The 23,628-nt window shown below is 41.5% G+C and overlaps 1 protein-coding gene across 6 annotated transcripts in view; it reads right to left on the bottom strand.

The window, feature by feature from the left end:
- The window catches only part of LOC109855734 (fat-like cadherin-related tumor suppressor homolog), a 343,522-nt gene extending 330,329 nt beyond the window's left edge, over positions 1 to 13,193 (bottom strand). For 4 of the 6 annotated variants that reach the window (XM_020430285.1, XM_020430283.1, XM_020430282.1 and 1 more), the window contains exon 1: positions 12,630 to 13,192. The gene's annotated coding sequence lies outside the window, so the exon portion shown is untranslated. Of the gene's footprint in view, positions 1 to 3,111; positions 3,154 to 12,629 lie in introns of all 6 variants that reach the window. The other 2 variants (XM_020430280.1, XM_020430284.1) reach the window with 2 other exon arrangements.
- Between the last annotated feature and the right edge of the window lie 10,435 nt (positions 13,194 to 23,628).

A 23,628-nucleotide genomic window follows, 5' to 3' on the forward strand; every position in this document is an offset into this window, starting at 1 on the left:
ATTAAATGCATTAAATCCTATTTAGGCAATTCATCGTCTTTCTAAATTTTAACGCGTCTTAGGGCCGTAGTGCGGTAGTGACACTTTTCCGGACATGGGTCCCTATACTCAAATGTTTTTTACTGTTGCACTGAATAACCCCTAGAAGTTTGATCCCATAGTTCTGAAACACCCTGTATATATATATATATATAATATTTAATATATATATAATAAATAATATATATATATATATTATATTTATATATATATTATTTATATATATATATATATATATAACGTATAAAACTTGAACAATTTTAAATTTACATCGTCCACTTTTGTCCTATTATAAAACAATGAGATTTATTACAGTTACTACAAGTAATCCATAACAAACCGCAGCGCTTTTTTGTCGAAAACTGAAATAACTTCCATGAAAAACCGCAGGATTAAATTCAGCGTACCCGCACGTTTTCTGTTATGCCACAAAATGAAATAACGATACAAACATCGACAGAACTATTTTTGCGCATTTTTGGACTATTTGTAAAATAAATTGCAAACTTTGAAATAACGTCAGCTCATTTATAAACACAAAAATATAATATAAATATGTTAACTTAGAATATTATATATGCGTATTGTTTATGTATATGTAGCGAAATATCAGAAACCCAATCTTTTTCCAGATCTCTCCTTTAATACTTACGTTACTCTCATAATAATAATATGCAAGAAATACGTTCCTCTCCCGGTTTCAACTCAATATACCAAGAAACTAAATGAAATTGAAGACGAGGCAGCCGCAGTTGCCTGGGCAAATTAGCATAATATGTTAATGACACTTGCAATATATTAGCATGGCGCAGCTCTCGCTATACCACCTACTGTCTCCTCTCCTGACTTCCTGGATGGCGCAATTAATAAATTCGCTATGTTACCTAACGTGCACCATCGTATACCCTACACCGGATTAAAAACATCGCTTTACCTACATCCCCGACCGTGTCGTTCGCTGGGAACAGGCAGCAACAGCACCAGGAGCAACAGCGGCGGCGGCGGTGGCGGCGGCGGCGGAACCACGGAAGTGCGGGTCGTTTTATTTTACGTAAGACAACGATGCAGTGGCGTAAAAACTACCGAAAGGAGCCATAGGATTAGCGGAAAGCTCTCTTTCTCTTCCTCTATGTCTCGGTATATACGACGTTGTACCGCGTCGAGAACCAAATTAGCAAGGAGGCTTATTACCGTAGCTGCAGCTGTGCGCCGTCGTAATCTGCCGCCGGTGTGCTGCTCCTCTTCTCCCGGATGTGTGTAGCCGCGTGTAACCGAGGCTCTTCTCGCGGCACGTTATTGTCTCTAATTTAAACCGGCGATTTCCTGTCACTCCGGGTCGCGACTAAGGCCTGCAGTAGGTACTACGCGTTCTACGAGCTCGCCCATTCATCGCGCGCGCCCGCTCCGGCCGGTTGCCCCGGAGAAAGAGAGAGAACAGGATTACGTGGGCTAGATCAGTACGCGACGTGGAGCGGCGGTGAACCGGCACCGGTCAAGTTTCTCAATTAGCTTATAAATGAAGTATTAGACCGAGAGGAGCATAAAACGTACAATTTATGCTTTTTACAATCGAATTAAACGTTCAGATTTATGAATCACGTTCATTACCGTTTTTTTGTTTTCCGAGTAAACAAAATGGCTTTCTTTATCGTTATCATATAAATAAATTACTTTGAGCGATAACAGCGTGATGAATATTTTCAATTAAACAACTTTCTTATCTCAGTTTTGTCCATTCTAACGAGAAAGTTCGCAAAAATTCTGTTTGGTCGCGATTCCGAGTTACAACAAGCTTGCTGTCGCCATTGAATCACAGTTTGAGGAGCACTGAGCATTTGCTTCGGTATGCACGCGGAATACGCGTGGGTTTCTTTAACGTTAGCCACCGGCGACGCCACTGACGACGTCGTGGAGCGCATAAGCGGAGGAAGCGATCATGCAGAATCCAAGTAAGGTCGCCGCTTTGTCCGGTACGAATCTCTTAGAAAATATTTTTTATATAAAAATACACAAACCCTTCTCTCTCACGGACGGAATAGTTCTCGAGTTAATGCTTAGAGAAATATATTCCAAGCGAAGAAAGACACGGAAGACGGACAAACAACTTCGGATAGTCACAAATAAGAATGTCTTTTGCACAACACAGAGGGATTTATATTTCAAAAGAATTTTCAAATGAAAAAAAAGGAAGATCTCGTTTTAAGAATCATAAGTTGTTATTTTTTAGTGTTGTAATAAAATATCAAAAAATATCTTTAATAATCTCGTAATGCTATTTATGTGGCGTATTGCCGAACGTAATAATAATTTTCGCTCTCCTCAAAGTTTTCATCTCTTGATGATGCGACAAACACGCGCCGAAGCGATACTATTAAAAAAAAAAAAAAAATCGTTCCCGACGATATTCACGCGGACGCGCAAGGAATACGATCGGCAACGATCGGACGCCACGCGAGGAAAGCCATTCTTCTTTACGACGCACAAGTGGTCTCTCGCGGTAGTACAACACCTATATGTATACCAACGCAAAACCGGTCGAGCTATTATTTTTTTTATGACGTAATTACCGTCGAAGCCTGCCCTGTGCTGAATTGGCCCGGGCACGGACAACTCTCTCCGCCGCTCCTTCCTGTGTGTTCACCCATCTCTCTCCTTGCATTCTCTTTCCCACTCATTCGATCTTTCTCTCCCTTTTGACGTAGTCTCTCGCTCACGGCAGACCAATCTTCGACGTTCCGATTTTGTTACAGACTGCAGAAGAGAAGGAGAGAGAGAAAGAGAGTCTTAGCCCCCCCCACGTAATTTCCACGTTATTAATCCGCTCAGGGCCGTACCGTATTCTTCTTTAGCACTCGAACGATCCCCGCGTATCCCCGCGCTCGAAAACTTCTCTTGACAAAATTGATCTAATCGCACGCGCGCGGTTACCCTTCAAGCTGTACCACGCCGTGTACGCAAAATGTTTGTTTTGAGACACAAAGAAAGAACTTTTAGATTATTCTAACTTTATTCAATCATTTTGTCATTATTTTTTGCATAATTTTTTCGAAGGTACTTTATTTAGCTATTTACCTTTAAGCTTGGCACGAAGTGAAACTGATGATTCTGATGATTCTAAAAAAAAAAAAAAAAAATAGCTTTTAATGCGAGAATTCACAAATAAACGACGATGTGACGCCTACACTGTTTTGAGAAGCGAAACAGTGTTAAAAATACATATATCTCCTCTTCAGCAGTCGCGGCATTACGACTCTTTAGAGTTTTCGTTGATTCACTGGCTTCTCTGACTATATTTAGATAAGTCTGTGTTTCTACGTAGAGTGAATATACAGTCTCTATTTTTTTAATTTTTTAATTTAAAAGTGAGATAGGATAAAACTTGGTTCCCAGACAGAGAGAAATAATTTCTTTCCCTATGTGTAAAATGCATGAAAGAACGAAATATACACAGAAAAAAGGGCTCATAAATATTTTTCGTTTGGCGTTACAATTTCCGAGGGAATTCATTTCTCATTTGATACGATACTTTCCACCAGAAGAGAGAGAGAGAGAGAGAGAGAGAGAGAGAGAGGGAGGGAAAAGAGAGAGAAAAAAAAAGTCGTTTTACCTCGGCCGTGTCATTCTACGCTTCACTTGTCAAAATTGCATATTAAATGAAACACTAATCGCGGAACGAATATCCTACAAATATCCGGTCGCTGGTTTTTTTTTTTTTTGTTTTTTGTTTTTACACGGCGAATATGTACACTTTAAAAGTGCGTCGACCGATCGACCGACCGGATGAATAAATGTCGGATGCAAATAGAGCTTTAATGGAATCGCGCATCGAATTACCTACCAACGTCTCGTATCCATATAGATTTCACGTCTACGCTGTTCGTACTGACTCCTCTATACATTGTTTCGCTGTAATCTTCTTAACGCTGTCACAAAAGGCTGTTAAATCCGCTTACATGCAAACGCGATCGGGACCGGACGAGACAATTCGTCGAGTTGCTAACTGAATCTCGCGAAAGGGCGCGACGCAAAAAACTCATTAGCTGTTCGTTAATAATATTTACGTGGAATTATGCTTATCCATGCGATATTGATTGTAACCGTATTTTGCCGAACTTTTATTCAGTATCGGTTGATTAATGATTCTGTGTTCCGCGTCTCTTGTCCCGGCCCGTTATTATGAACTGCATTTTTTACACTCATTTCCGCAACGGCTACATTGCGCAAGTTTCGAAAATTAATATTTCCGTTAATTTCAACGCGCGCGCGCGAAGTTTATACGTATCGTCGAGATCCTGTGGTACATACTGTCGGCCATAAATATCACACGCGCTATAAATAAGCATTACGGGAAACATATATGCAATTTTTCCTAATTGAAATGCGCATAGAGGATTCCGATGTGTATGTGTGTGTGAATTGAAATCGATACATACGACGTCGCGTATGTGTTACTCGATTATTCGCGGCTTTATACATACACAGCTGCCACTCAGGAAATTAACTGTCAAGACAGCTTCAAAGCTGCGCATTCTTCGGCGATTGTCGATCCACGAATGCATTGAATAAGAAGAAATACAGCAAAGTCATTATGTAACAAATTGCGCAACGAAGAAGGTGGCGAAGGCGCGACAGTGAATTTGTGAGTTTAAATGAACTGCGTTCGCAGGTAGATACATTTTGTCGCTATGCGAATGCGCATCAAAATAAAGGGCGTAAAATATAAAATAAACAACGTATCGCATCCCGAGTGTTTTGAAAACTTCCTCTCGGAGATAATAATTTTCCGTCAAGCTGCGTTCGCGTAACGTAATTAATTTTTCGCTTCGTTGTTCTCGAAACTTTGAACGATAAATAATTTTTCGAGAGAAAAACACAAACCACACCATACGATCATTTATCACGAGTAATCGTATATTGTTACAAAGGATCTCACGCATTTTGCCTCGCGCGCATCCCAGAGTTTAATACCAGCCGGTTGTCCTTCGCGACGCCAGGTGTTCGTGAGATACCTGCTTTGTGCGTGAAAGAAATTTTCTTTTCAAGGTATCTCAAACGCTAACTCTTCGGCGGATTCTTTTTCAAACAACTTTTTCACTTTCGATTTTTCGTCGTTTCAAACGTCGCGTAAAATTGTTTTATTTGATCAAATCCGACCGTTTTGCGCAGACAAAATATTGAAACGTTGTAAAAATTTTCACTTTTATAGATTGTTTTTTTTTTAATCTGTAAAAGACAATTATACGCAATGTGTAGAACGCACATGAAAAATAAAACATAGTCGACGGTTTTTTTTTCTTTTTTTTTTTTTTTTGTTACGCTGTGTAACTTCCATTCGTGTGCAGTTTTGTTTCGCGCGTCGCGGCGGATCGATTATTGAATCTCGATTATTAAACGCGCGTCGTACCTGTTTCCATCTCATTTGTTGCATTTGATCGATGCGAGCGAGAAATTGTTCTCGCGAAGATTTCTCAGATTATGAAAAACTAGCGGGACGATGCTCGGGTCAACGACACAAAAACTATTTGAAGCCTATGAAGGCACCGCATGAATGCACGGTTGCGATCGCGATCGAGAGAGAGTGTCTGCGAAGCGGAAAACCGAACGACGAGAGCGACGGTCGCGGCATAAGACCGATAAGATAGTAAAATCGATCGCGCGCGACACACGAGACACATTCCTTGCCGATCGAGTCGCAAGGTACCACGGCATCCGTTCGTAGAATGTTGAACGCTTTGGAAAACCTTAAGACTGGGTCAGGTCAAGTCGAATATGTCGCGTCACGATACACTACATCACATTTCTCAACGCGTTGGACGTATAGCGTGTACGTATGTGTGTTATACACAATATACATATATATTGTATATATATACATACATATATATATATATATATCTTGTATATATATCTTGCAAGCTGCTTGTACGTTTTTTCTTCTCTTCGATAAATGCACGTGTGCACGTTCTTCGCCTTTTTCATGCTCTGCTTACGACGTGAGTGGTGGCGAGTCTGCGTCGGATTGCTGCACAGACTCTCGTGGACACTTGTAGGAACATTTGAGTGACATTTCGGTGTGTATATTTACGAACAAGCTCGTGTAAGGCGATCGGTCGTCTTTCTTTCTTTATTTATTTTATTTTTTTTTTTTTTTTCAGAACAAAATCTCTCGGTTAGATTCGTACCGATCGAGTAAGTGTTGTCTGGTTTTCTGGTGTTATTCAGCGTGGCGGAGAAACACGTACGAGAACGCCGTGATATTCGAGCTGAATAAGCGCCACGTTACGGAAGACGAATGAGGGAGCGGAAAGAAAACGAGGGAGCCAGCGTTCTTTTGCTTATACACACACGTTAATGCTCATTGGACGGATGGGAACCGGTGAAACGAAAAACGATGTTTAGTCTGAAACACAGTGATGCACGTAACTCGCTCGACTGAACGACACCAATTTCGACATGCACGCAGAAGTTATGATCTCAATGATAGATTTATCAAGCAAAAATTATTCATATACATATCGATGAATATTAATCGCATCACATGTTATATCGATGTTGGAAATTAAATCGAGACAAAATAACAATTTTTTTTTTCTAATTAATAATTTCAATAATTTATAATTTATTGCTAATTATGATACAGCCAAGAATAGAATAATCCGCGATCGCGCTAAATATTTGATTTCGGAAGCTTTGTGATATTAAAACGAGCGTTTCAGTTTAACGGTGAGTTTCAAAAAGAGGTTATCATAACCAGTCGGTTATCATAAATTAACCGTCTGGTCGCGCGGACGCGTAATGCGTGTGCACGCGTTAAATGTTTTGCGCATACATCGCGCTATTTTACGAGTGCAACGTGACAGCTTGTTGAGATCGAGATACGACTGATTCCATAAATATATCCCGCTCGAATTCGAGATGAAACTTGGCGTGGGTAGTTCGGGGGGGGGGAGGGGGTGAAAAAGAAAATGAAGATGCACCTTGGCGCGGTGCGGAACAAACGTGAATATCGCTTTCTCTCGATTTTTTTTCTTTTTTCTCGAATTAGCTGAGAACTGCGAGGATCAGCGTTCTTTCACGTAGGATAGAAAAAAGGACGCGGCAGCTGTTCGTACGTGTCAAGCACGAAAGACGTTGTTGTGTTGCCTTTACACTTCGAGCGACCTTTTTCCGACGTATTTATTGTCGTTCTTGAGTTTACGAGCCGTTACAGGCGCAAATACGCCTGCAGGTTCCTTCACTCTCTTTCTGCGTCTTTCTCTCTCTCTCTCTTTCTTTCTTCTTTTTAATTTAAATGACTTTTGTTATTATTAGACATCACATACACACATTATCTCTCTCGTTCTAATGTCGAATGCTACGAGAAGAGTGGGGACACAGTAGGTTCCTAGACGACAGCCCTTAATTATCCTTTATATAACACTGCATCGGAACATTAACTTTACATTATGTCTTTCTTTGCAAGAAAGAATGGACTTTTTTTGATATAAATGTTTTTAAGATAATTATTTAATATAAATCTCAGTTATAATTTATGAATATTTATAGACAATGTGTTGTTTGTTTGAAAAATATTTCTCTAATGCGATATTTAGAAGCGCTTATCCTAGAAGATACAATGTTCAAACGACGGTCGAGAGATCGAAATGTTATGTTCTTTCGGAAAACTTCCGATGAAACATAAAGCAATAAATTCTGATTTCCAGCATGAGAGAGAACCGTTGAAAAGTTACCTTCGACTAAAGAGGCTAATTTTTCATTCAGCTGAAATGCCTCGATTGAGCATCGATACATACATACACATACACAAATACAACGGAGGTACATTAATCAGTACTCATCGACGACGCTGAGGCGTGTCTGGTATTTCGAGAACGGACAATGGCTAATCTCTCGTTTGAGCCACCTGTTCTCATCGTAATCTCTCGAGGTGTAATTAACGAAACGGCGTTAGCATACGGAGATTCGAGTGGAACAGGTCAAAGCACTCACGGAAATCGTCCGTTCAGTTTAATGGCTTGTCATGTGTTGACGATGATGCAACAGAGATATCATGTCAATTACTTTAATAACGTCATTACAATTAAAGGGCAATAACAGGTTGTGCGAGAGAGGCACTTAATATAGAACGAGTATAAAAGTTATACATTTTTCATTTAATATTTTTTTTCTCGCGAGAAAAAATTTGAACAAATAAAATCGTGTAACACTTTAAAGAACTTCAATTATATTTTTTAATTTGAATACTCTTAGATAACGTAACTAAGACACAACACTAGGTTGTGTATTTTTCGTCGCGCGATCGACGCGTTTTCCAGAGAAAAGCGTTTTCCGTTTTCTTTTACTCAGAATGTCGATTGTTTATCGATAGAAGAGAATTACAAGTCGAATTTGAAAAACAAAACAGGTAACAAGCGCGAATAAACAATGTTAAAAAGCGGTAGAGAAGATTCGCATCTGTCGGGCAGAAGAAATTTGCAAAAATAACGCGCTCGAGTAAACACGCCGATTAGCACTCACGTGTATAAATCAACATCTAATTAAGTTTATTTTGTACCAATTTATTTAATAAACAAAACTACGTAAATAAAGACAATTTTGCACAATATAGCGCGATTTAAAATGAAAAATATTTCCCAAGCGTTATTCGCTTTATCTCGATAGAAACATTTGTTAATTTTCAATGACACGCCAGCCGTTGCGCCGATCTATACGCGAACGATCGCGTGATTAATACGCGAAACCGTCTGCTGCCAGAAAAAGTTAATTCAATAATGCATATGTAGAAGCAAACTTATATTATATTATCTCGAAGCGTATATGTTTCTCATAAGTCTTATTATTCATATATCTTTGGATTTAACGGGTGTTCGCTCACAACAAATTTGTATATTTGCGCAACTGTAGAGGTGAAAAATATTTTCTGTTCTCACCTCTACAATATTCGCCGATTACCGGTGTCTCGTTATTCTTGTTATAATATTGATTTCTTTTTTAATATATATATATATATTCTAAACATTTATTTATTTAAACCACATAAAACCAAAAAGATCCTACACATAAATAATATAAATGTCAATGTGATTGGCGTATATAGATTCGCAAGAATGTGGAATCGAGTAAACAAAAGCAACGAGAGATAGTTACGTAAGTCCAATACGCTCATTTCACATTCACAAAATGTACATGTTATTTTTTCACGATCAGCTGTGCGGTCGAGAAAGATTTTCCACGACGAAAGATTAGAACAAACCGCGTTTGTGTGAGCGCGCGTCCGTTTTTCACTTCGCCTAGCACACACCAGCATTCTTATTCTCTGCAGACCTACAAAAGGGAGAAACCGCGGAAGAAGTTCAGCGGTCGATGGCGGTCGGAGCTCGTAAAGGTGCTAAAGAAAAGCGTCGCGCGCAAAACTTTTACTTCGAACTGCTTATTTCGTTTATTACAACGGTTACCGTGCCAGCATTCGTTGCATTTTGCCACACGATATCGTTCGGTCGTATCGAATTGCGATTTTAGGTAGAAAAATTTGTATTTCTCATTCACACGGAATGGGATTGAGCGAAAAACAACAAACATTTGGTTTGATATCCTTCTGAATTTTTGTTCGGACAGCATTGTGGGAAATAGGATAAGAATCGCGATAAATTTGATATATAAATAGAAACATATATATATAATATATCGGAATCTCGCGTACTTATACAAGACAAAATCAGTAGAATTCCGCCAAATGTTTTTTTATTTTTTTTCAAGGACAAAATGAAGAAAGAACTGGTTTCTCTCTCACGTCGTAAACTCGTTTCTACGCGACAAAACGCGTTGAAGAATTTCACCATTCGAGAAACCAACGATGTTATACGATTGTCGCTGCAAAATATTTATATCCAAGTGCGTGTGTTCAATTAACACGTTATCGAAAAATTAACCAAATCTCATGATGTGTACACATCGCGTTTAAATTAATCACAATAACTTTGGTCTCCGAGTTCTTTCTTTTCGTAAGTAATAATAATAATAATCTCCATCGTTATTGTAAAAATAAGAGCAAGAAATGCGAGAGAGAAAGCGAGTCATCAATTATTAGACCCGCTGCTTTTTCTGGTATGCTAAAGACGTCTCGCTGACACAGCCGCGGCGGAAAAACACTCATTACACGTCCGTAGGAAAATGGTGCGCGATCGTTCGGCTAAACGCGCGAGGGGGAGTCCACGACTTCCCGCGTCTCTTTATTCTCGCTTCGGTGCACAATTGAGGAATTCCTTTGAGCGTCCCTCTGCGCGCCTTCTCATTCCCTTCCACGAATCACCGAGTCTCGATGTACTTACGCACACACACACACAATGCAACAAACGACAGACCGAGGTGTCGTCAACGGTTTGTTGACACTGCACGTAGAGAGAGACACGGACGCACATTTCCCGATATCTACGCGCACATATACAAACAAACCGGCGCCAACAAACCAAACACACCCAAGATGTCTCTACGTCGCGTATCGAAATACAACTCGCCGCGTTTCCGCGAAAAAGTTAAAACGTTTTTAATCCAATAAACAAGCTTCTGGGAAGAATAAAAAAAAAAAAAAAAGACAAATTGAAATGAAAATCTTATAAGCTGCGATGCACCCCGGTGATAATAAATAAATAAAAAAAGTAAATGTAATTTCAACAAGATTCAAATCAAAGTTTGATGATTTGGAATTACGTTGACGTTTTGATCATTTATTGTTTTAATCATCACAAGTCAATCTAATGTATAAATATTAATTAACAACACTTTTTTGTGATCTATGTTTAACAAAAACTATAACAATTCTCGTATTTTGTGTGACAGAATAAAAACGTCTGTATTCAAAGTTGGGAATCTGATATATATCGTGAGGAGTGTTTTAAAGCTGAGTTTAAAGCCGGATAGTGTTGTACTGTGACAACGGCTGCCCGAAGTATTTGTATATAAAGAGTGTCTATGCATAAACTTTAATATACTCGTGTCTATGTAGAATATGCACAAACAATATGTGATCCGCATGAAAAAGCTATAACGTGTTTGCATAGTTTTTCTTTCCGCGTGCGCCAAGTTGATAAAAAAATAAAAAAAAAAAAAAAGAAGATTTGTTGTTTTTGCAATAACTTCAAAGCGAGTCAAATACCATTAAAAATCGTTATTTTTAATCAAACGTGCTTCAAACTTTTTTTTTTTTTTTTTTACTTTGTACAGAACTATATGAATTTATTGGCGTGATTACTACTGTAGTAACTTTCACGAATAATGATTTAAGCGTGACACACGATGTGTTTTTTATTATGTACACATCCGGTTCGACGTAAAAGCGCAAAGTTAAATAAATTGCGCCAAACGATGTAAATGAATTTGCGTGTAGCGCCACGTATTAAAATGGACCGCGGAAAAAAATATGCGCGCGGATTTTTATCAACGTGCGCGGTAACTGAATTTAAATAGAAACGAACGGCATTTTAACGTCTCTCGCTTTTGCTGGAAAAAATGCAACGAGAGTTAAACGACGAGCTAAGTCACATAAATTGCCACTTGCTATGAAATGTGAAACTTTTCCCCCCGTCTTGTTTCTCCGGCGACGTTCAATGAAAGTAGCGCTAAAACAATATCACGATTTTTTAATGACAATATTCGTTACACTCTCTCGAGTGTCCGATGTCGACGTTCAAAACTAAATTCATAAAAGAAGTTTCGTCTCGCAAATTAAACGTCTCGGTGTAAAAAGCGCGAACGTAGTTTCTGCTTGTATCGCTCCGAAAAGCTCTTGAAAAAAAAAAAAAAAAAGTGCAATAAAAAAACCACCACTCCGTTTACCGCGGCGAGTTTTATCCCGAAAACTTGCTCGAACGAGACCGCGCGTCGAACGTTTAAATATCCCGCCCGCGTGACGACGCGCTCGGTTTTCATCGTTAAAAGCAATTTTGTGCTCCGTGCATAGTCTCACCGCGTGAATAATCGAGCTTTTAAGCCGAAATCCCCCATCGATCATTATCGATCGCTTTTCATCATCAGGTCTCTTTTACATATCGTGATGCAAAGATTGCATCAAAGATCGCGAAGGAGATCGACGAGAGTCGTTACAATACGCGAAGGGGGTCCAATTTTGTTTAAGCGAAATCGATCGATATATCAAACCGACAGAAAAAAAAACTATTGTTATGTAAATGGCGATTTTTTATCGCAAAACAACTGTGGTATTTTGTGATATATATATATATATTTCATGTTTCGCAATTTGACACACGTACGTATTGTAATTTAATATATTCCGTTTTTATTCCGTTCTCGATCTCGCGCGCTTTACGAGACGTTGGTTTTTCGCGTATTCCCGTCATGCGAAAATCGAAAACGCGTCTTTGTCTCGCGAAAAGAAAAGATTTTGTTCCTTCCCTCGGCTTGCACCGTAATGTCTCACCTCGCTCAAAATGACAGATCTATTCCCGACGTGTAATCAAGTGCAAGAGAATGAAGAAAAAGGACGACGTAGAAAATAAATACGAGAAAATGCAGCTACAAAGAACGAAATTAGAGACGCTCCGAAAGAATCGCGCTCGAAAGGAAAAGACACTAACCTTGTTCTCCGGCTGCGATGTCCACACAACGGTCGTTCCCCTCTCACTTAACGAGCGACGGTCCCAAACGCGTCCGTGTTCTCCCGTGCTTCAGGTAATCCAAATCCCAGATATATTTTTCACTTTGTTTCGCGTACTGTCCCACTGTGTGAGAGTCTCACTCGCGCGAATGCGTTTTTTTTACCAAAAAAAAAAAAAACTGTGTCACTGCACTCTGTAAAGACAGTCGCAAGTACGCGATCGTCTAAGGAATGCGATTCCACCATTCGTCGAAAGATGATTCACTGTCACTCGGCCACCGCGATCCGGAAAACCGAACGCGATGTGACACATCGATTCGCTCTAACGTCGCCGCTCGACTACGCGAGACCCGCGCGTGCGACAACAAACAACAACAAATGACAGCAATTCGGAGCTCGACCTCCACGTGGAAGCGAGCGAATGCTGTGTACACGAAACCGTCAAGTCGGAGCGGCAAACCGAAACTAGCGCGCCGCCGCGGACGTCGAGAAAGGCGAGCCTAGGAGGCGTCCGTTGCTACCCCCCCCCCTTCTATCACGACTCGCGCTGTCTTTCTCGCACCTGCGCATTCGCACCGTAACGACTCACACACAGATCCATCGCTCTCTCTCTCTCTCTCTCTTTCTCTCTCGTTCCCTCCGGAGAGTTCTCTTTCCTTCTCTCTCGATCACCATAGTCATTCTCCGATTCTCTCTCTCTCTCTCTCTCTCTCGGTCTCTTCGGGCTCCGTTCTCCTCTATACATTACCTTCTGCCCCCCGTTCCTCACCTGCCGACCGCCTGACGCGCTCTCTTTCACGGCCGACGACGATCCCTTCTCTCCACGGACGACCTCTTAGGCCGGTTCGGCCAACCCGATCCCTTTTCCAACCGTAGTCCTTCTGTAGTCCGGTGCGAACACGTTACCGCGTGCATCGTGTCGCTCCCCTCTTGTCGCCGCACCCCGCGTTCTGCCTCTTGCGTTATGCACCGTTGCACTCGATGCACGCAAGTTTGGATACACACCGCGCGCGCTTCTTCTCTCGCGGTTCTCTTTCTCTTTTCGCGCACTCGCACACAGGCCGGCCAACCTCCCCGCGTTACGTAAAATGCGTTTTGCCGCGTTCCCGCAATCAACGACCGCGAGTCGCAAAAACTCGCGCGGATAGGATTCAAATGCGGGACGCGTGTTTTGCGTCGTCGAGAGAGAGCTCGAAATCTCGCGTTCTGTCGCGTTGTTCGTTTGCTTCGCTCCGAAAGAGGGCGCGATAATCGAGAAGCGCCGATAAATTCGTTCGAGTGGGATACTCGGCCGTTAATCCGTGTCGATGCGGCGATGAGGGTAACGTTTTTGTCAGCCGATATTCAGTCCGCGACATATAGATGGACGCGGTTTTAATGGAAAGTTCGTATAAATCGCTGTGCGCACTTTATATAAACATATCGGGATTTTTGTGTGCAAAGTCGCACATAGTACTTAAGCGCACGACGTTAGAAAAAGTCGTGTGTCAATATATTTCAGAAGATATATATATATATAAAATTAGACTCAAATATATCTACGCTGACGGAGATAGAGAGAAAATTTTTATTAAAGAGGTTCGTTTTTTTTTTAAGTTCATTTTGTTTACGCTCATTATATTTATCAAGTTACACCGTGGTATGTACCTGACCTTTGTAATGACGTGCGATGTAATAGAACGATGAGACGCATGTCTCATTTCTGAAACAACGCACGATTAGTACAAAAAGCGCGCGAGAGAACAAATATTATCTTATCTCGCCGCCATCTTTATGAACAGCTTATTTTACATATACGCAGATTATGTGCGCGAACTGTATATAATAACAAATTATGATAATATTGTCGATGCTTTTAGCAAACATCAGTGTCTAATAAAGCGATAAATAATTGCTCGATGAGAGGGGCATTATATATTGTTTTTCGGTAATCAGGCGTGAATAACAACAGTTAATCGCGCGTGGAACGTGTACGAAAGTTTGTCTTGTTTTATTTTTCATACGTGTGTTTCAATTCGATCGATCGAAACGTGTGTATATATATATATATATATATATATTAGAATTTGCAAATATTTTCCGAATTAATTTTAAAGAACTCAAACACAACGCGTTTGATTACTCATTAAATTTATTTTCTTCCCTTCGGGGGGAGTTCGATATGATTATTATTGACAAGTCGTAAAAGTATTGTACTTACATCGGACAAGACGTCGGTTCCAGCATCGGGAACAAAACGAGTGTAATATCGCGCATAGAGCACTAAACTTTCAGAATGCACGCTAATTGACTCGTATATTTCGCTCGTACGGTAAATCATACCTGCACGCAATATACGCGCACCTGCGTCCGCAAAAATTTATGTTACTATAACGGTCTTTTCGAGACAGACGTCAAGCTTGACCTATCGCGTTACCGGAAGGAAAATTTTACGAAAGAAAAAGAGAGAGAGAGAGAGAGAGAGACAGTTATGTCGTCGGGTTAGCATTTAAATTTACGTGTGGTGTCAAAGATGTAGGTGCCGCTTTAGACGACACACTAAATTGCGTTCACAGTCGGACAAACAAATGACCGCAGCCAGTTCTGTGTTTGTCTCGGTGGTTGCTGGTGTGACTAAGCTAACGGAGTCGGCTATGTACCAAGAACTCGCGCGCGCGCGCGCGCGGAAAAGGACACAGAAGACTCCTTAGTCCTCTCTGTTCTCTCCGTTACCCTCCGCCGTGTTCTCGTTCCATCGGTTCCCTCTCCCGCGCGTTCCTTCTCATCGTTTTCCTCTCCCCATCGTGTTCACCGTTTTCAGCATCTCGCCTTCGCAATCAGTTACGTTTGTGTGTTCGGACACCATTACCTTAATTAAGAGCGAAGTTTTCACAGGCTGCCTGCGCGCGCGCGCGCGCGCGAACACTTCCTAAACTAAGTTCCTCTCTATTGATTTTATCTTAATATCCTTAAGTTCTTCGCGCAGTTTCCAAACCTTTTATTTCTTCTTTCAACGAGAGACGGGCTACGTGCCGCGACTAAATGGCTTTACATGCATAAGACGTTCCGTCATTAATGTCGCGAAAACTTATCGTCGCGAAAACTTATCGTCGCCTTAATTGAGAATTTCTCGTAACTCCATTTTTTTTTTAATATATGACACGCGCAATGCGGACACTGAGAATGTGTTCTGCTTAATTTGCAATTGCGCGTTCGAGAGATTACGGTTTTTTGAAATGATAACAGGGGCGCGCTTCGCAACGCGAATTTTTGAATCGCGCCACTTCCTCGGAGATTTTATCAGTCAAAAAATCAAACGATTCCATAAATCCAGTATATCTATAACAATATACTTATAGCAGTCCGGTATTCCGGTAAAATTGAGTAGAGTGGTTTACTCTGTATATATAGCAGCGTGTTAGTTTGATCCTCAAATTTATGGGGATCACACCCGAATTTAGCACAAGTTCAAACATCGTTTGTTTTCGTTAAACAAGAGTGAAAACCCTCGCGCCGTTTGTTCTCCGGCCCTCGATAGAAGGGCAAGAATGCTTTATTGTGATGTAGTAGGGAGAGAGAGAGAGAGAGGAGGGGAGATGGATGGATGGACGCGAACGAGAATAACAGAAAGAGCTTCCGATAGGTGAAGAGAGCGGACCGAACAAGAGAGGTGAGAGAGAAGCCCAAGAAATCAGTCGGTCGTGGCACTGCCAGTCGTGGTCCATACTCGAGACTCAAGGCTATCAACCTCTAAGCATCCATTAACTACCAGCCGCCGATGGTACGATGGGCACATGTGCATACACGCGCGTAACACACTCGCGCGAACGCGCGTGCATACACACGCGCGCGAAGACGGCGCGCTGCCTGTTCCGTGGTATTTCACCTTTGCCGTCCGCAATTTCGCGGTTCAAGCAACAGTGCTGATTAGACCGCAAACGACTGCTCTCGTTGCCGCACTCGAACGCGCACTCCGACGCGACGCCAAATGTGTTGCTTCGCAACACATGTTTTGAAAACTCTTTTATTTTAACATTTTGCTCACACAGGTGTCGCGCACACACACACACGCGCGCGCGCGCATTCCAACAAATGGAATGCGCGTTAAAAAGAATGAAGAACACAATCTTCCCAAAATTTACGCGAAGAAGTCGAACTTCGAAGTCGAAATTTTTCGCGCGAGAGAACCGACGATTCTCTCGAAAGAGAGACATCCGTGTTTTCAAGAGCAACAAGTGAAAGTCAGTTTGCCGCGCGAAGCAACATAGTCTCGGAAATCGTGCGCGGCGCGCATTATCTCGTTTCCCACTCCGTTGCCTCCGCCCGGTATAATCAGCCCGATCGTATCCGGGCGTAAGATCTCACCTTGCTTTAACTCACTATTAACCGTTATCGGAGCTCGATCGGGATAGCGCCGGTCAATGCAAACGACCTCGTTGATGTTCATCCATCGATTTCTCGATCAAGACCTGTGGATGAATTCAGTCTCGCCGACGCTGAGACAGCGCGGACGGTAACGATCGGCGCCTAGTTTGCTCGCTCGCTCGCGCGAGCCTCACACAATGAACCTACCTGTTCGACAAAAACTGGCCAGACAGGTGAGCGCGGTAGCGAAGTACCTGACGCCGTGAGAGACTAAACACGGCGAAGTAGACGTTTTCCTAGACGACCGTCTTGTTCGACTCGCGAACGCATTTCCTCTTCGGGTGCGAGCGTGTCACCGAGAAATCTGTCACTTTGAATCTTGTTACGCATGAATTATAGACATGATTGGTCTTTTGTGAGCGCGTTCGGGATGTAACGCGCGATGATGTTAACGCGTCAGATAGAAGTGCGCTTCCGTGAGTGAACCAGCGAAATTAACTTGCCTTTGAACGGCGCGTGTCAAAGAGATCTTCAAACTCGTTTCGAGGACTAATTCATGCGTAGCTGCGTGATGTCGCGAGTAATTCAAGCCTGTGGCCTGTGAAAGGAAAAAAATAAATACATAAATTATTTGGTGCTTATCTTAATTCGCAAAAGTGCCAACCACATGATTTGTCTCGTATTTCAATCGAACATCTCAGAACATCTCGTCGTCGTTGGGATGTCGTGACTCGTGACCTTCGTGTTCGGTCGTTATAGTCGCCATACAAATCATACGGTAAAATTACATCACGGACTCATGATGAGAATATTACTCGACGAGAGTATTACTAATGAGGGAATATCTTTAGTAAAAAAAAAAAAAAAAAAAATCAAAAGAAGTAACATTTGCAAAATGGAGACCCCCAACTGCGTACGAACGGTACAGTTTTTTCTTTTTATTACGCGCAGTTACACGACATAAACGAACAGTATTGCAATTTTGAACATTGTAATGAGAAAATTTCGATTTAACGAGGACATTTTGCAACATCGAGAGATGTCGAACAATTCTCGATGGAGAATAATTTATCTTGAAAATATTCTGACGAGTTAATGTGACACACATGGAAAATATTTCAAGAACGTCAATGAAAATCGACACACGTGCCTAGCGTTCTCATCTCTGTACTATATAAATCGATAATTGATGTATCAATCGTTTTACGCCAGGAATTTTCCAATCTTCACAAAACACAACGCGTATATTCGGCCCCAGCTGGCCGTATTTTTCGTTCGAGCCTCGTACACTGATTACATTATCGTTCATTTTACGGCGCCGGGCATTTTCGCTCGTTTCGTAACGACCGCTGCGCGTGTATTTTTTGCTCGCGTGCAATTTGCGGACCTTCCGATTTCGAATCGAATTAATTTCTGCAATACCGAGTATGGGCGAGTAAACAATCAACGCGATTATCGTAATCGAGGACCGGCGCTATTCGCCCGTTAGCACACACAGGCGTGGCACGCACGGCAGCTATTTCGCTGACATATGCCGGACGATGCATTAATTAAAACTGCAATCATCGGACGAGACCGCAGAATACGATAAAAATTGAAGGCTCAATCTGTCTGCGATAGTGCTGTCGAATAAATCGACAGTGATCACAACTGACCACTTCGACTCGCGTAGAGGGAGGGGAGGGGATTTTAGACAACGATAGCGCGAAAAATCAGATTTTCTGTCTGTATTTTCAGTTCGGTTTCGTGTATATTTTTACGGGACAACTCATCGCGCGCGGTAAACGTCGAGCGAAAAATATGCGCTAATGCGCCGTAGGCGCTACAATCTCGTTTACAATTTGTTTCTCGAGGTCGACGCTTCGTAATATCCAGTAGCTTCTTGAGAAATGTAAAAAAAACTCTGAACGAATCCTTCACGGACTCACTTAAAACTTCGTTCGGTGGCAACTGCTCTCGCGTAACAAGTCACCGAACTTCGTTCCAGGAAAACTCGATTACGTTTTGAATAAATTAACGAGAGTCTTTTCCGAGCGCGCGGCTCGTTACTCCCTTGTGGGAACTGGGACGCGACCTTCTTCGCACCTAACTTGAAAAAAAAAAAAAAAAGCGTGTCCGAAGAACGTCAGTTCGAAAAAGTTGCAACTTCTCTCGTTGATGCCTCCCGTCAGTCTAACTTTGCGCCGTGCACTCGGACAAGGCGCGTCTCGCAGGCATCGCGTCTCTCTCTCTCTCTCTCTCTCTTGTCAGCACGCGTTGACAAATTGCTTCGCGCAAACCGTAGCCGGGCGCTAACCTAAACACCGGACGTCGTACCGCAGATTGAAACGCACGGACACACTTTACACCGATACACAGGACGAGCAGCAAAGATTGACTTATCGACGAACCGTCGGCCGGGGTACGTATCGACCGATCGATAAGCGTTTCGACAATGCGCCGAACAATGCTACCGCGGCGGCCTTTATTTCACAGGTGAGAACTGCGGGGTGGGATCGGCAGGTGGGAAATGACAGTAAAAAGTTTTCCGAAAGACTTATGAATCCCATGCGACGTCGGTGGATGGGGTCTGGTGTAAACCGTTCATTCATTCGTATCCCGACCGCGCGCTTTATGGGAATTCCATCGGAAATATTTCAATACTCGACGGAATAGCGACTCATGGGATGGTGGCCTTGCTTCGTCCGATCTCTCGCTCCCTTTCGCGTCGACGTGGTTTTGTAGTCTCTCCACTGTCACATTTGCCGCACAATAAGCCATGATGCTTGCGACATTGTACATTCCTCGATGTAACATGAATCGCGAGACGCGTTTTGTGTGTTTTGCGATGATTGAAAATTCCTGGTGAATAGCGATTGATACATCAATTAAATCGATTTATATAGTAGTACAGATGGGAAACGCGATGGGGGCGTGTGTGTCGATTTTTTCTCTCATTCGTTCTTCTGAAATATTTCCCACGTGTCATATTAATTCGTTTCGGAATATTTTCAAGATAAATTACTGTTCATACTGACATATCTCAATGTTAAAATCTGAACGTAGCGCACACGCGACACGTATGAGCGAAATTCCGACATTTTGTCGAAAATGTAAAATAAAAATTACTCTACTTCTACATAAAAAAAAAAAAGTGGTGTATTTGCGATATGTGTTTCTATTTATCGCAAAATTGAATTTCTTTTGAAACTGAAAAATCTGTTTCCGAATTCTTCGACCGAATTGTCTCGAAAAGGGCCTTTGCCTCTTCGCCGAAGGTACGCGAGTCGTCGTGAGCGATGCGAAGCATTTCAAAGAGCTTACCGAGAGAAGAGAGTCGGATTACAAAAGAGACTCGAAGGCGCAAAGCTAATTCTGAATCAGGTGTCTACTTACTTATCCGCCGTTGTTGCTGAGCCACGTATTTTATTTGTTACGATATATAGCGGTGCGCATTAAGTGCATAAGTACTTTGCACAAAAGCGGTTTCGCATCTCTGAATTCTCAAGATGATAGAAGAAACTATTCAGTGACAGGATAATAGCGACTAGGCTTTTTAAATAAATACGTCTTGTGCTGTCTCTCTTTCCACTTTACCGCACATTGTAAATCAAACAAGATCTATTAAACTTCTTTTCAGGTACATATACGTACCTATATCTGCAAAAAAAAAAAAAAGGAAATAACAGATAATCCACCATTTTAAAGCAATTCTAAAAATGTGTTAATTGCTTTTCTACCTAAATAACATCATTTTTATCTCATTTCTCGTCGAGATTGTTTTAAAAGAATTAATCGATTTTCAAAGCGAGAATATTAAGTTTTTTTCTCATATCGAAAATATATATCGCATAGCGGATGAAAATTTTCTTAATTGACTTGCTTCCTACTGCGTTTAATGGTTCGGCAGATATCGTAGCAATTTTCAAATGTAGTACTACGTTTCCGTAATGTTATACCAGACTAAAATTTCAATTTTCCGGGCCATAAAGTATACGCTGCGTAGGAGAGCCCACGAGCAGATCGCGAACCGAACGATCTTCTAAATGGATATCGATGAAATGGTATATCATCTGTATTAAAATTACAGTAATTTCTCAACGCAAGAGAAATTCCAGCTTTCTTAACGTACGAGAGCTCCATCATATTATTTCCTCTTACTCTTTGTCGGGAATTGTTTTTTTTATTTTTTATTTTTTTTTTATTTTTTAATATACCACTTTGTCTATTTCGAACACACACTCTCTACGCAACGTTAAATAAAATAATTAAATGCGAAATTAAAATGCAACCTCGGCGTGAAGTATAATGTGGTACCGTTGGGGGCTTGACAACGGAACCGAATTACGGCTGAAAGAGAAACAGAAAGGAGAAGAGAAAGCGAAGAGACAGTCAAATCGAGCGTGTACAATCGATGCTCACCGCGCGAGAGAGAACTCTCTTCGGTTAATCCAGTCTCAATTCACCTCTCGAATCTCGTCGCGATATTAATCAAGGTGTTACACTTTCAAGTAATCTCCAGACCGAATTCCAAACAAATTATCTCGGGATCCCGGTGGACAAGTAGCTCGTGGCGTTTTATAAATGATCCGCGCGGAATAAGAAATTGCGAACATTAGTAAAGGGTTGTCAGCATTTTCTGCGCAGCGTATCTGCTGCAGCAGCTGCCGTTACCGAGACTCCTAGTGAGGAGAATTAAGCAGTCTTAAACGCTCTTTGATACCGACGTCGACATCTTGAAATATTTTTCTGCGCCATATTGCTCTCCCGCGTTGACGCTTTCATTTTTCATCAGCGACTCGCCAACCCACAGCCACAGCCCGTAATAAAAGTGTCGAAGAATGTTCTTATTGTATTCCACGGAGAAGGTTTTACTAATTTTCATGTCAAATCTACGCGTACATGCGGGTAGATTTATTTTTTGCACTTTAAAAAACGCTTCGGGTGCAAATATTATTTTCCATGTTTGTAATAAGTTAATGTCGCGTTGTGTATTAAAGTTTATTTGCTTTGAAATGTTTTTTTTTTTGTATTTACTTGGAAAATGGCGCGTCGGCAATACTTGCGTTGTTGTTGTTGTTGTTGTTGTTGTCGTTTTTTACATCTTATTAAGTTCAATGGTTTTATCGGAATTGTAATATCTTTCGACTGTATTAAAAAAAAATTCAAATTAAACCGACTCGACCGTTTACTTATTATTCAGTTCGACTTTGTTTTCCGACTTTGAAACACATACCTATTAACATGTACACGCGGCACACTGCTCGACTCGACAACAACTACAACGGCCGCACCGCATGAGCTCAGCTGTTCGTTCGACATTGAGGGCCGATTCTCGGGGCACTCGGGTTTCCAAAAACACAGACACATTAAAGCAATTTGGCTTGCCAACTTCTTTATTTCGACATTATAATATATATATTATATATTTATATATATAATATATAATATATAATATATATATATATATATATATATATTATATATATTTATTATATATATATATTTAATTACATTGTCTCTTGACTCCCACACACTTTACAGGGAATTCGCGTTATAGTTCACAACATTCTTATGCGGCCACGACGAAACGGCAATGTGACACAACACGACGCTCCGACGAGCGACCACCTTGATCGCCGGCTGCTCCAAAAGTGTTCTTTACTCGATCTTTTCCGGCAAAACCCCGTCGACTCCGAAACTTCCAGAAAAACCTCCGAATCGCAAAAGCTCCGATCACGCGGTCGCACACTGGCGCGGCAATCGGCCAACCCGACCACAAGTGGTGTCCATATCTTACAGAAGTGTTCTTTCGGATTCGCTCGACTACGCCTCTACGAGATTCCTGTAAGTCCGAGAGGTGCCGTTTGCAAACTAGCGATCTTCCCAACGGATAATTAGACATCGCTATGTGGGAATGACGAAGAATCGGTGCACAAGAGCTCTTGCGTAGACGCACACCCGTGGGGTAGCATTATTTCACTGCTGGGATGCGCTCTCTCAAATAATTGAAGGTTGGCCGATACGCGGCGGCGGCGAGGCCGGTACCGCATAACGGTTATTCACATGCTCTGCGGATCGTATCCTGCGGAAACATCGAGTACTTATATCAACCTGTGAGGCAGCACGAGAAATGTCTGATCTAAACCGTCAATTTTACTCTTTCTTTTTTTTTTCTTTTATCTAACCCTTTGCCTTTCTCTCATTTCTTAGTTATTTCACACGATATATACAATGCGTCCTAGAAGCGCTCGGTTTTTTTTTTTTTTAAATAAAACGTTGTTGTTGACGTTCCGGCATCGCCGGTGACAAATTGAAACATGTTTCATCGTAAAACATTTATTGACATGTAAAACGGTTTTTTTTTCTGGAAGAATCTGAAAGAAAATCGTCGGAAATGAAGTTTCTTCGATTTAAAAATAGATATTCTTGGTAATATGGGCGAGTACAAAGAGAGACAGTGTGAAAAAACGATCACACAAACGCGCAATGACCGCAATGGATCACGCACGCTTGTTAAAGTGCGTGAGAGCGTGCGTGTACGCAAAGCAGACACTGGCTTGGTACAAAGAACTTACGAAGAGTGAGCGGCTTCGTTCGATCGATGTGTTAATTACGGTACAAGATACTCTCTCTTAATCGAAAGAGGTCGATCG

This window comes from Pseudomyrmex gracilis, unplaced genomic scaffold, assembly GCF_002006095.1.
Source record: "Pseudomyrmex gracilis isolate BER0280 unplaced genomic scaffold, ASM200609v1 scaffold_97, whole genome shotgun sequence".
NCBI classification, from domain to species: domain Eukaryota; kingdom Metazoa; phylum Arthropoda; class Insecta; order Hymenoptera; family Formicidae; genus Pseudomyrmex; species Pseudomyrmex gracilis.